This window comes from Alligator sinensis, unplaced genomic scaffold (assembly GCF_000455745.1).
Source record: "Alligator sinensis unplaced genomic scaffold, ASM45574v1 scaffold693_1, whole genome shotgun sequence".
Taxonomy (NCBI): Eukaryota; Metazoa; Chordata; order Crocodylia; family Alligatoridae; genus Alligator; species Alligator sinensis.
Genome location: NW_005841987.1, coordinates 1,380,080 through 1,391,993, shown reverse-complemented (window position 1 = coordinate 1,391,993; position 11,914 = coordinate 1,380,080). Strand labels below are relative to the sequence as shown.

At 42.0% G+C, this 11,914-nt stretch overlaps 1 long non-coding RNA gene across 3 annotated transcripts in view; it reads left to right on the top strand.

Annotated features, from left to right (window-relative positions):
• Positions 1–6: 6 nt before the first annotated feature.
• Positions 7–11,914, top strand: part of LOC112549887 — a 155,376-nt gene continuing 143,468 nt past the window's right edge. For all 3 annotated transcript variants that reach the window (XR_003093490.1, XR_003093491.1, XR_003093492.1), the window contains exons 1-3: positions 7–153; positions 3,558–3,648; positions 6,208–6,280. This is a non-coding gene — a long non-coding RNA (uncharacterized LOC112549887). The remainder of the gene's footprint in view (positions 154–3,557; positions 3,649–6,207; positions 6,281–11,914) is intronic.

The window sequence follows — 11,914 nt, the reverse complement described above, 5'->3', positions numbered from 1 at the left end:
GCCGACAGCGCTTCCGCACCGCAGACAACGGGCCCGGCCCGGCCCGGCCCGCGCTACCGCCCCCGCCCCCGCCATGGGCGCCCCCTTGCCCGGGCCTCCGTCATCCCCGGCCGGCCAGCTAGGCCCGGTGCGTCAGTAGTGGGTTGTGTCGAGGTAAAATGAGAAAAGAAACAGACCCCGCTTTCGCCCGGGGGGCGGGGGTGGAAAGAAAAAGAAAAAAGAAGGCGTTTATGTTGGGCTCCTGTGCAGGCAGGGGCCGTGGTCCCGAGCAGGCCGAGCCCGGCGCCCGGACCTCCTCTCTTCACAAATGCAAAGGACATGTTTTGCTCCACGTTGCTTTTCCGGGGTTCACGCTGGTGACAGACCTCAGCGAGACGGCAGCAGGGTTCGCCACGACACTCATTTTAAATTGATCCCCGGTTCTGCTGAGCGCGCGGCGAGTTTCGTTGTAACGCGGTCGCCGTCTCGGGTCGGTTTCGCTTCGTGCCCGGTTTTTCGGGAAGCGATGAACGCGAAGTGAGAATTGCCTGTAGAGTGGGGTTGGGTTTTCCCACAGGAAGGGTACTCTTACGTTTGACTTCTTTGCCCTTGTTATTTTTCTGCAGTTTCTTTGATGACAAAGACCTCAGCGAGACAACAACAGGATAGGATGGCTTTTTTCCCCCCACACGATGGCTGCCTATACGTGTGCTGCGGGTGGGGCATTTTAATTAGGGTGGTACCACTCTAATTAAAACAGCTCCCTGTGACAGGTATTAAGCCTCCCACCTTTCAAAATGGCTGGGCACTTTAACTATAGCTCATTCACCAGGTTTAACTAAAGCAGGCCTGCAGCCATTTTGAAAGGTGGGGGGGTTAACACGCGTGATGGTGAGGGGACTCGTTCATGTTCCAGTTAGATGAATGGAGTCCTAACAAACCGGCACGTGTAGGGGCAGCCATAGGCCCATACGGCTGCCTATAGATTCACAGATTGTAAGGCTGAAAGGGACCTTGGAAGATCATCATGCCCGCAGACGTGCCTGTTTGTATTTCAGTTAGGTGTCAGAGCAGACTCCATTCATCTAACCGGAACAGGAACGAGCCCCCTCACCATCACGCGTGTTAAACCCCCCACCTTTCAAAATGGCTGTGGGGGCGCTTTAACTAAAGCGTATTCACCAGGTTTAACTAAAGCACCCTCGCAGCCATTTTGAAAGGTGCGGGGCTTAATCTGTGTCACAGTAATTTTTATTTAGAGTGGTACCACCCTAATTAAAATGTCCCATCCGCAGCACGTGTATAGGCAGCTGTCGTGTGGGGTCTTCGTCACCAAAGTTAACTACAGAAGAATAACGAGTAAAACAAGTCAAAAGTAAGAGCTGGCATTTGCCCAGGGCTGCCTCCAGCCTCAATAGATTGAGAACCACCGCCTTGTATTGTAAGGACAGAGTCAGTTAAGTGCATAGACCACTTCAGTGCATAGCAGCTTTCATCCCCACTGTCAGCTTTATAAGGCAGTTGTACTCCCCTTAACTACATGCTAGCTGTGACTGTCTAGTTTCTAACTGTGTAAGTCTGCCAGAAAGTAAAGAGAGAGCAGCTGTCATGGGACTGCTATTAGAAGCCTTTGGAACTGACCAATTCCATCATTTTCAAGACTGCCCTCTCCCTTCAGTTTTTAAGACTCCTGACAAACAGCCCTGGAACTAACTCCGTTCACTTTCAAACTTTGGATGATCAGTTTCCATACTGCTAGAAGCAGCATTGAAAATGATGGGAGCTAGGCAGTTGCAGGGCTGCTAATACTCTAAGTACACAGGCTGTCAGTGCTAATACGCATTGCTTGTATTAACTTAATGATAAGTGCATACTGTGGATAAGTGAATGGTGTTTTCTTAGCCCAGTAGCTTAGAGTACATAAAGAGTAGGTGGTTCATTTCCAGGATATTTTACAGTAGATAGTTTTACTAGGTTTCACAACCTACAGCATCTACAAAGCAGACTGGAAAAAAGAAGTGCTATGTTGGGGAAAATGAAGACTGGGAAATACCAGAGGAGGTTGGGTGATGATGATTTTAGGGGAAAACAAAGAGGTACTAAAAGGAATTTGAAGTGCAGCTGAGGAAAGATAAAAACCATGAAAAAGGAGTTGGTGTGGGAGAAGCAAAATAAAGCGAGTATAATCAGGCTTATTGAGGGATTGGAGGAGGAGTATATTCTTTCCTGTGGAGAATCAAACTTTTGCAGGTGTTATAACTATTGAGATCTCAGGCATAGGATATAGGTGATATGGTGGTGTGTTTTGTAAAAACTCAGGTGCCCCAGCCTGAGTTACAAGGATCCTCAGACAGGTTTTCACAAAAATAAGATTTCTAGCCTTGACTCAGTTTTAGCACATTTACTATCTTTAGGTATGTGGAAGTAGACTAAACTACTTTTTGAAAGGAAGGCTTGAGATAAAGATAGGAGAAGCCCAAGACAGGCAACATTCCCAGGAAGTTTAACTGTGTAAGGACTGTGAGACAGTGCCCTTAAGAATTACATTTTTTTCCTTGCTTTGGGTAGGAAAGGAGCCCAATCTGCATAGGGATTAACCTAAATTAAAAATCAGGTATTCTCTTACAGTCAAGAAAAAATGAGCTAATTTGTTTTCAGATGGTTTCGCGTTGTCATGTGCCTCTATACGAATACCATCATAAGTTGAAGGGCCAAAATATCACAAGATGGGCAGTTTGCAAGGTGGGAGAGGAGGGTTGTTTTGTTTTGACTAAGTGGAAGCAAGAAATATTAAAAATCTTAAGTAAATAATAATAAACATTTACATATTATAACATTTGCAAAATTTAGCCCTCATCTTATAAACGTTGTTCCTGTCAGTAGATATGCTGAGTTACAAAATGCAGGAAGCATCAGTCCTGTTATATTATTTATTCTCAGCACACCTTCACTCCTATCTTATGGGTAGAACACAAATTGAGGCAGCGAAATGAAGGCCAAAATGGTAAAGCGTTTCTACTAATTTGCAAGTGACCAACTTGAGACACCTAAGGCCTCATTTTCAGAGAAAAGGGACTAAGTATCTACAGGTCTCATTGAAGTTAAACTTCAGGCTCCCACCCAGAAACATTTTGGCCATAGTCTTCTGCTAACGTCCCGCAGCTATAATACCATTTTCTAATTGGCTAGTAATCTATGGACAGATATTGTAACTGTTCCTTGAGAATATTTTTCTACTTTTCTCACTCATTTGCATACGAATGGCATAAAAATAGGCACTTCCTGCCAGTAATTAGTTGGAGCCCAGAATTTAAAGAAAGAAAAATACCACAGTATTATGGTAGAGGGATGGTACTGAGGAAGCTGCAGAAAAGAACACTTTCTTGCACTCAGAGTGCTTTTAATTTAGAGTTCAAGGTTGGCAACTATGTTACCCCTATGTGACAGGGATTAACTATTTGCTTGGCCTAATGAGTATGCCCCTAATTAGTACTTTAGTGCTTTCCCCACCCACCCCACTGTAAATCACTCCATCTGCCTACTATAAAAAATCCACCCTCTGCTTTTTGTTTTCCCAGAAAAAGCAACATTAATAGTAAAAGCAACATTAATAGTAAAAGCTGCATCATCAGTGTTGTTTCTCATCAAGGCACAGCAAAACAGACCAAGGTAGGGAGTACTCAAATATTTTTAGTCTAATCAAACAGCTTGTAGCCCTATGAAGTCATCCACAGCAATCGGTTCTTCTTACTTAAATAGTGGGGGCTGGATGGGTTCAGGGATTTATAATGGGTTATGAACCTTTTCATATATATGCCACAGACTTGAGCCCAACTAAGGCCAGTAGCATCCCAAAGTAGTCCCCCCTTACGGTAGCAATTTGTTAGATTTTGTGAAGTAGATCAGTCGTATTCCTTACAGACAGTTGTTCACATCATAAAAATCATCTCTCTTTAGGAGATTATAATTGGATATGTCAACTTAAACATAAATTCACAAGGTCCATCAGTCGGGCACATCTTGCAAGCGACATGTTCGCTAAAGACTGATGCAGAAACTTGTTACTTGCAGCAATTCTGTGTTCTGTACCATTAAAGTTATCTGTCCCAGATTGACTGAACAGAAGTACCTGATTGCTGGTAGTGTGACGTGGAAGCGAAAGGAAGATAAAGTTAATGCCTTTAGCATATTCATCTATTAATCTATCGGTAATTTAATTATTGATCCAGCCTACTTAAATATTCTTTCACTATTTACTTTTTCAATGCTGCCTCTTTCTATCTTTTCCCATAGTCTTACCACAGTTCTGTCTTTCATGGTACAAGAGCCTTGCTCTGTGCAGAGCATTGTAACTGGAGCCTTCTGTATGTTTACATACAACAATATTATACTTAATTTGAAATCCCAGTTGATACTTGATTTCTATTTCCCCCCTCAAAGTCCTCATCTCTATCTCTCCCCAACCCATATATGTTTTGTAACTCTGTAAAGTGTGTGTGAAACATGCTACTTACAATATCATGCTGAATGAACGTAAGTAACACCAGAATGAGACATAGGCTTATCTTTAAAAACAAAGCTTGAAAGCTTTTATCAAATAAATAAATAAATCAGAATTGCTATATTGTAACAGTATTTTCATGAAAAGTTTGAAGCTCTGGTTTATTAACACAGAGCCTTATGATGATTGGGTCTATTCCATTAGTCGATTTTATAAAGTGTGCAGACTGGGTAAACAACAGTGACAGCTTGGGGAAGTGTATGCACCTGTTTATTAAAAAGACGTTAACAAGGGCAAATCTAAAATAAGAACACATACCACAACCCAATTTTCAGCAATTTTTTATGCATGCCTACACTTAAGGGTACCATGTTATTGGCAATTTTTCTTTCTCCCTCCCCTCCCTCCCTCCGAGGAACACAGCAGCTGATGAGCATGGAGCATCTGTGGCAAAGGCAAAAAACACCACAATAAAACTTTGGAGGAGCAAACAACCCTCTGTTTCAACTGCCCCCACTCTCCTACTTTCTGATAGTGTAGCTAAAAGAGAATGAGACGGATATCTTATCTTTCCAGAGGAGGATTGAAATTCTTAATGTTCTCGTATTAAGTCTCATTGTGTTCAGTATTTTATAGTACAGTGAGTTTTGAGCATTTTAATTAATTTACATAATTTATGGCAGGCCACATTTGTAAAGTTACATTACAAGAGTGCATATTATTTTCTTGTTTTGTGTGTGCATGTAGGTTCAATTTCTGAAAGCTATCTGACAGTATAATCCTGCTGGATTTTTGCACGCATAAAGGTATGGGCAAATGCACATTATGGTTTTCAAGTGCATTTCAGAGTCGGCAAAACTCACCAGTCAGGAACTTATAACATGCCACACACTTCTTAAAACCTGACCCTAAAACTATTTATTAATAATGATGCATTTTTATAGCAGCTTTCATTCAGGGATACCAAAACACCTTACTGTGTACCACTGCAAACTTCAAACAACTTTAATAATGTTACTCACTGAAGGAGCTGATGGTGGGTCTGCCCTTAAACTAATGTGGAAACAAAATGATTTCACTGGGGTTTTGTGGGCATGATATGGGCCTCCTCCAAGACTGGACCATAATCCTCACAGATCACTGTCTCCTTATTTTTAATTTATTTTTAAACAGGTGAAAACAGGATGTTGAATGGTTTATACAGAGTCAGTAGTTGAGTCAAGAATCAAAAGATTTCAGTCTTGCAATACGTATTTTGAAAGCTCACTGTAGTCTCTACATTCATTTCAGTAGGTTGTTCAATTGCTGTCAACTTTAGGATCAGAACACTGGACCTTCTGACTAGACTTTTAACACTACACTGTATTAAGTCTGATAGCAAACCTTACAGATAACTTACCTGTTAGGTAAATCAATGTTAACTGAAGCAAGATGCAGTTAAATCATTTGCTAATGGTGACACTACAAGATTTGAGGCATAAAACATGAAGGAATATTTTACTTCAAAACACACATTTTACTAGAGTTGTATAAAGAAAAATATGATTAGTTTGAGAATAGTTAAACATCTTTATCTGCTGTCCTTCCCCTTCACATTCCAGATAGAAAAGCAGAAATGCAACAGCCATACAATCCTAAAAACAAAGCTTATGATTTAACTAAAACTTTTCTTCAGGGAAGCTTATTCAGATGTTATCATACTTCCCCCCTTTCTTTTCTTACTGCAGAAAGCTTGAGAGAATGCCAGTTGGTACTGCTTGTCATCAGAATTTTTCTAGATAACACTGTTGCTTCTGAAAGGTAATAGACATCAACCTGTGGAATTCATATAATATTCAACAACTTGCAGAGCTCTTTGAATGTATAGGTAATAACAATGAATTCAAAAAACTAACTTTATATTGGCATTACCTAATTAACTCTCACAAAAGTCATATATGCTTCAAAAAAACACTTCCTGCTTTGTTTCCCCCTGCCAGTATTTAGTCAATAAAATCCTTTACTTTTTTCTTTTTTTCCTAAGATATTAAGCCATAGAGCACATGATAAGTAAGACAAGCATGCCCATCAGCTTCTGTGGTACATAACAGCAACAAAACAAGTCATTGGCACTTTCAGACACTCAAAGTATGAAAATTGGGGTTTCAATATAAAATGAAATTCCAAGGTTGGTGGGTCATTATTACTTCTATGTGAAAACCACCAAAATAAGGGTCTATTTGGCACTGACTCACATTATATGACCCAGTATGGCTTATATTGTGCTGATATGAATGGATTTGAATGGAGTTAATGGATGCAGAGGGATCTGCACTGATTTCTTCAGCTATAGGATGTGGAGATGATCAAGGAGGAATGAATGAATAAGGGTGATTTAATGGTGTCTTCAGCTGCATAGCCTGGCAGCAGTATGGAGACTCTGCAGCACTGATGCTAAAGAAAACCAGGATGGAGCCTAAAACATTTCAGCAGAAGACTTCAAATCACTGCAGCCCAAAATGCAAGAGTATGAATGCAAAAAAAAAAAAATAAGACACAAGCCTCCTGGAGCAGAATAAAGAAGCTATTTACTATTATGGGCAAGGACTGCAAGGTAGGGAGGAGGTAGGGGAAAGGAAATGGGCTGTATTACTTCGAGTTGGCAGAGACATGAAATACCAGGGTGCAGTTTACGTATAATAATTGTTCATACAGCATTCTTCTGGCGTTTCTAGTGACTCATTGTGTTCTTTTGTGACCTTTGATGTACAGGATAGGCTGCTAGAAGACATAGGAAGCCACAACAAAAATATCAAACTTTAGGATTTTTTTTTGTAGCTTGCTGATTATAGGTGAGAGAGAGATCTGAGTAATTTACTCTGAACCCTGGTGCCTTCTGTCATCTGTCCTCCTTTAAAAATGTGTGTATTTGAAAACCACCTTAATTTTGAAAAAGTTTTATCAAAAAGTCAATGATACTGACCTACTGGTGAGTTCACACATTTCTTTTTTCAGAGTGGTTAGATTCTACTGTGTTAATCCACAGAGATATGAACTGGACACCATAAAGTTTAGTAGACCCCAAAATTGACTTAATTAACTACTTGTTATAACTTTTAAAAATCTATGCAAGTCAAGCCACTTCAGGATATAAAAGCTGATTGAAAGAGTAACTTACAGATGCTGACGAATTCTTACCAGAGGACCTCTTTCAGTAAGTCACAATAAATCAAGATTCAAGCTCACCAGCAAGGGGAAAGGAGGTAGAATAAAAGTCCTAACCACAGTTCACTTCATACACTTTGCCTTATTTTCAAACAATAAAAATCAATACCAAAATAAATCAACTCTCACTCCAGTTATTAATTATTTGAAGCCTCTCCGGTTGTAATGAGCCAGGAGAAGAGAGGCTACACCTTTATCTTGTTTTAGCCCTTTTCACACCATCCTCCTTTTCTTTAATAACTCCGCCCAGATTATTCAGGTAGCTGATAAACAGGATTATAGACATTTTAACATAATTATTAGTTTATCTCACTGTTTGGAGATTACCTGCAATACCTTTGTAAAAATGAAGCAAGATAAACCTTTGTATCCCCAGCTTGTGCTATTTTACATGAGTTCTTAGTTTCAGATTGCTATTTTTACATAACACAGAATACTCATTTCAGAGTTACTGATGTCCTGCTCCACATCAGAATCCTACCTAGGTATACTCAAGTCATCTGGTAGTCTGAAAGTCCTTTTTGTTCCTTTCCACACACGCATTGTAGAAACAGGCTCAATAATCTACATCTGAAAAAGCAGATGATTTGGCAAACCCCTTCCCATAGATATATTTTTTTTTAAGAAATAAGCCTCTCTTTCTTTGAGTAAACTTTTCTTTCCAACTGTTCTTTTTGTCAGCTTGCCAATTTTACTTCTGGTATTGTTCTGTGCAGATTGCTGTAAGGAAAATGAAAGAGATGGGAAAGGTATGGAACTGGGGGAAAGGGAAAAGGGTTCAGAGGGCATGAAAAGCCTGGGGAGCCTAGCATGGGAAAGGAGATAGGCTTAGGAAACATAGAAGAAAATGGTGGAATGAGAGATAAAGCAAGAACGTAAAGGATAAGGGATTAGAAAGATAAGGAGTTCAAGAAATGAAATATGAATAAAGGAAAACAAGAAAAATAAGGATGAAAGGAAATAAGTGACAGGAGTAAGATGTTAAACAATCAACTAAGAAAATACTCTTAATTTTATTTGAGCAAAGGAATATTATAAGAACTTTATTATTTTCTTCTCTTACTAGTTCAGAGAATTTTTATACAAGTCATTTGGGTAATGTTACTTCCTAGAGTAAGTATAGGTCTCAGAATTGTCTGTTAGTTTATAATTAATGTAATGATTATGTTGCATCTGAAGAAAACAATTGGAATGAAGAAAATAATGTAACAACATTTTATATAATACTAATATCTTCAGTTCAAAACTCAATTCTGCAGAATTGCTCAGAATGCTTGCCATTTTACCCATCAGTTTGGAATTAGTATCTGAAACATATAAGGACCTGTTAACAAACACAAAACTAGAGATTAATAGGAGAGCTGTGAGGTCTAGAGGTATTTAAAATCAACCTTGATTCACATTCCAAAAGTGCCCATAAAATAGAAGCAAATTTTGTTCATAATTATAAAAATATTTCACAAACTTTTTCTGTCTCTGGATATTTGTGAACTTTTATCAGATTTACCATGAATATTCAGTTTGTTACTGGTTTATCTGGCCAGTTCACAAAAAATCACATCATATGGTGGAAGTTGCATAATATTTCTTGTCTTTTCCTGACAGGCTTAGCCTGTCTTAGGAGGCAGAAATTCATCAGAAGCCACTTTCACTTACACTAAGTACAGACATTCAAAAAGCCTGAGGTGGAATATATCTAAGTTACATGGTTTTCTTTAATGGGTGTAGGTAGGATCAGTAGAGAACAGAACACACATTTGCCCTTTGGAGGGGGGCAGGGGGTATGTAGGCTGCCTGCACTGGCCAAGACCAGCAGGTTGGGGGGAAAACCTGCATGCCTCCCAGAAGGTCCCACAGGCTCCCTGGTATGTAAGAGACTACCAAGCATCCGGGCCACCCCTGATTGTCTAGCAGGCATGGGCGAGCATTCCCTCCTTCCCTGCTGCATTGTCCGTCATCCACAGGTATCTGTCAACTGCAGGCAGGCTGAGTCCCTGCATGAACCCTGTTATGAGCACCCCATGATGTACACACACACCTGACACTGAGCCCAGGAGAACTCCCATGAGCAGGCACAGCACCACAGAGCCCAACCAGACTGCCAGTCATGAGCATCCCCCCCCACCCCATAGGCAATGCTATGGGGTACATAGAGGCATATGCCCCCCTAAAATTGGCCCCCTCTGGCCAGGGAGTGGGGAGTGCTGGCTGGTTCCCCCCTTGAGAAGCATCGGTGGCACTTCCAGTTTGCTACCGGTGCTTCTGGTTTGCCACCAGCACTTCTGCCAACGGTGACAATTGGCTGCTGGGGACCCTGCCCCCCCCACATCAGTGATCGGCAGCTGGTGCCCCCCCAAAACCAGGAGGCACCAGTCACCCATGCCCCGCCATCCCACACTCTGTGCTTCCTGTCTACAGCTGACAGTTGTCTGTAACTGACAGACAATATGGTGTAACTGACAGACAATAGGGGAGGGAGACGCAGGAATGCTTGCTTGTGCCCGGCAGCCCAGTCAGACTCTGTGGTGCTACTCCGGCTTGTGGTGATTCTCCTGAGCTTAGTGCCCGGACTTTGTGTACATGGTCAGGTGCTTTGTGGTAGGGTTTCTGCAGGGGCATAGATGTCTCTGTTCCCCCCACCCTCAACAATGCCTGCTGGCAGCTGGCCAGAGGCAGGAGGCAGGGCTGCGGAAAAGGTCTGTGTTGGAAAGGGTCTGTGCTTACTTGGTTCTGTGAGAGCTCAGGAATGGGGCCTGCTGGGTGCTTCTCAGAGCAGCCAAGTACAGGGCGAGTGCTAGTGGGGAGGCCACAAAGGTGCCTGGGATTCTGGGGACAGAGACCTAACATAAATTGCTACGGGATCTGGTACAGAAGTTCGATTCATTGGTCTAACCTAAATCAATTAAGTATGAGTGCACATTGATCCGGGTTTATCTTGGATTGGGTTCTGCAATTTTTAAACCAGTCTATTTGCACCAAACTTCTGTTCTGGGTATATAGACTGGTTTCCAATCACTTATACCAGTAAAAATATAATGTCTGTACCTGGCCTTAGTTTTTCAGAGAAGCTGTGTATGAGAAAAACTTGCTGACCCATCTGACAGGAAAAAGAAAAAAATCTTTCTGTCTTCCTGGCTCTTATAGGATGTGAGCTAAATATTATTACCTAGTTTAATTATCTTGCCTCTCTCTATTGGTCATTAGTTTATATTTACCCTTATGTTTATGTAAAATATTTTAGATTTACAAGTTAAAATCTCCCTAAAATTTGAGCTATTTGACAGCTAACACGCAGACTCTGTGTATTTGGGGAAGGAACGTACACACCCGTTATTTCTCAGTTAGAAGAAAGTCTCATTATTACTTTATATTTTGGCTGACATAATTATATCTCAGCTTTACAGGTGCGCTTGCAGCACGTGCGCTTGCAGCAGCTCAAATAGAAGCAGTGCAAATTTGAGCCGGGGCTTTTTGCTTCAGCGCACGTGCTCAGACATGCACTTTGTTGTGGAGCAAATTGTGCCACTTGGGGCAAAAAAAAGCTGCCTGGCTCCTCCTGGATATTCAGCCAGGGGGAGCTAGAGCCCAGGTCCAGCTGGGAGCGATGTCCCCAGCAGTATAAAAAGCTGCCCTGGCAAGCAGCTCAGGGCTACTAGCTCTCAGGAGCTTCTGTGGCCCAGCTAATTGGTACCTGGGGACACTACCCCTGGTGCCATCTGGACTGCTGAAGCAGCCCTAAGAGTTCCCTGCACCCTCTACCCACTGCAGCAGTCTAGCAGTGGGGGCTGCGGCCTGGCTGTGCCCTGCAGTGTACCTGCCAGACTCGGATGGGACTGCAGAGTCAGTAGAGGCATCTGCCCCTCTGGGCCAGCTACCAGTGGACTGTGGTTACAGGGTTGGCCTTTGTGCGGCACTACTGCTATTTGTGCCCCTGCCCAGCCATCTGGGCAACTATCATCCAGAAGATGTTCCAGGTGTGGTGGCCTGCTTTGAACTGTCAAAGCATGTCCTCCTGTCCCCATTTGTCCAGGAGGTCAGCCACAGCCAGATGGGTCCAAAGTGCCAGCTCTGAGCAAGCAGGGTCCTGCCACTGGCCTCCCTTGCAGGAATTCTGGGGTTCCCTATTGGAAAACTGAAAAATCCCTGATAAAAAAAATTCCCAAATTCACTCTGTAAAATACCCCCAAATCCATGTTCCTCCACAAGTAAAACAAAAGACCACTATAAAGA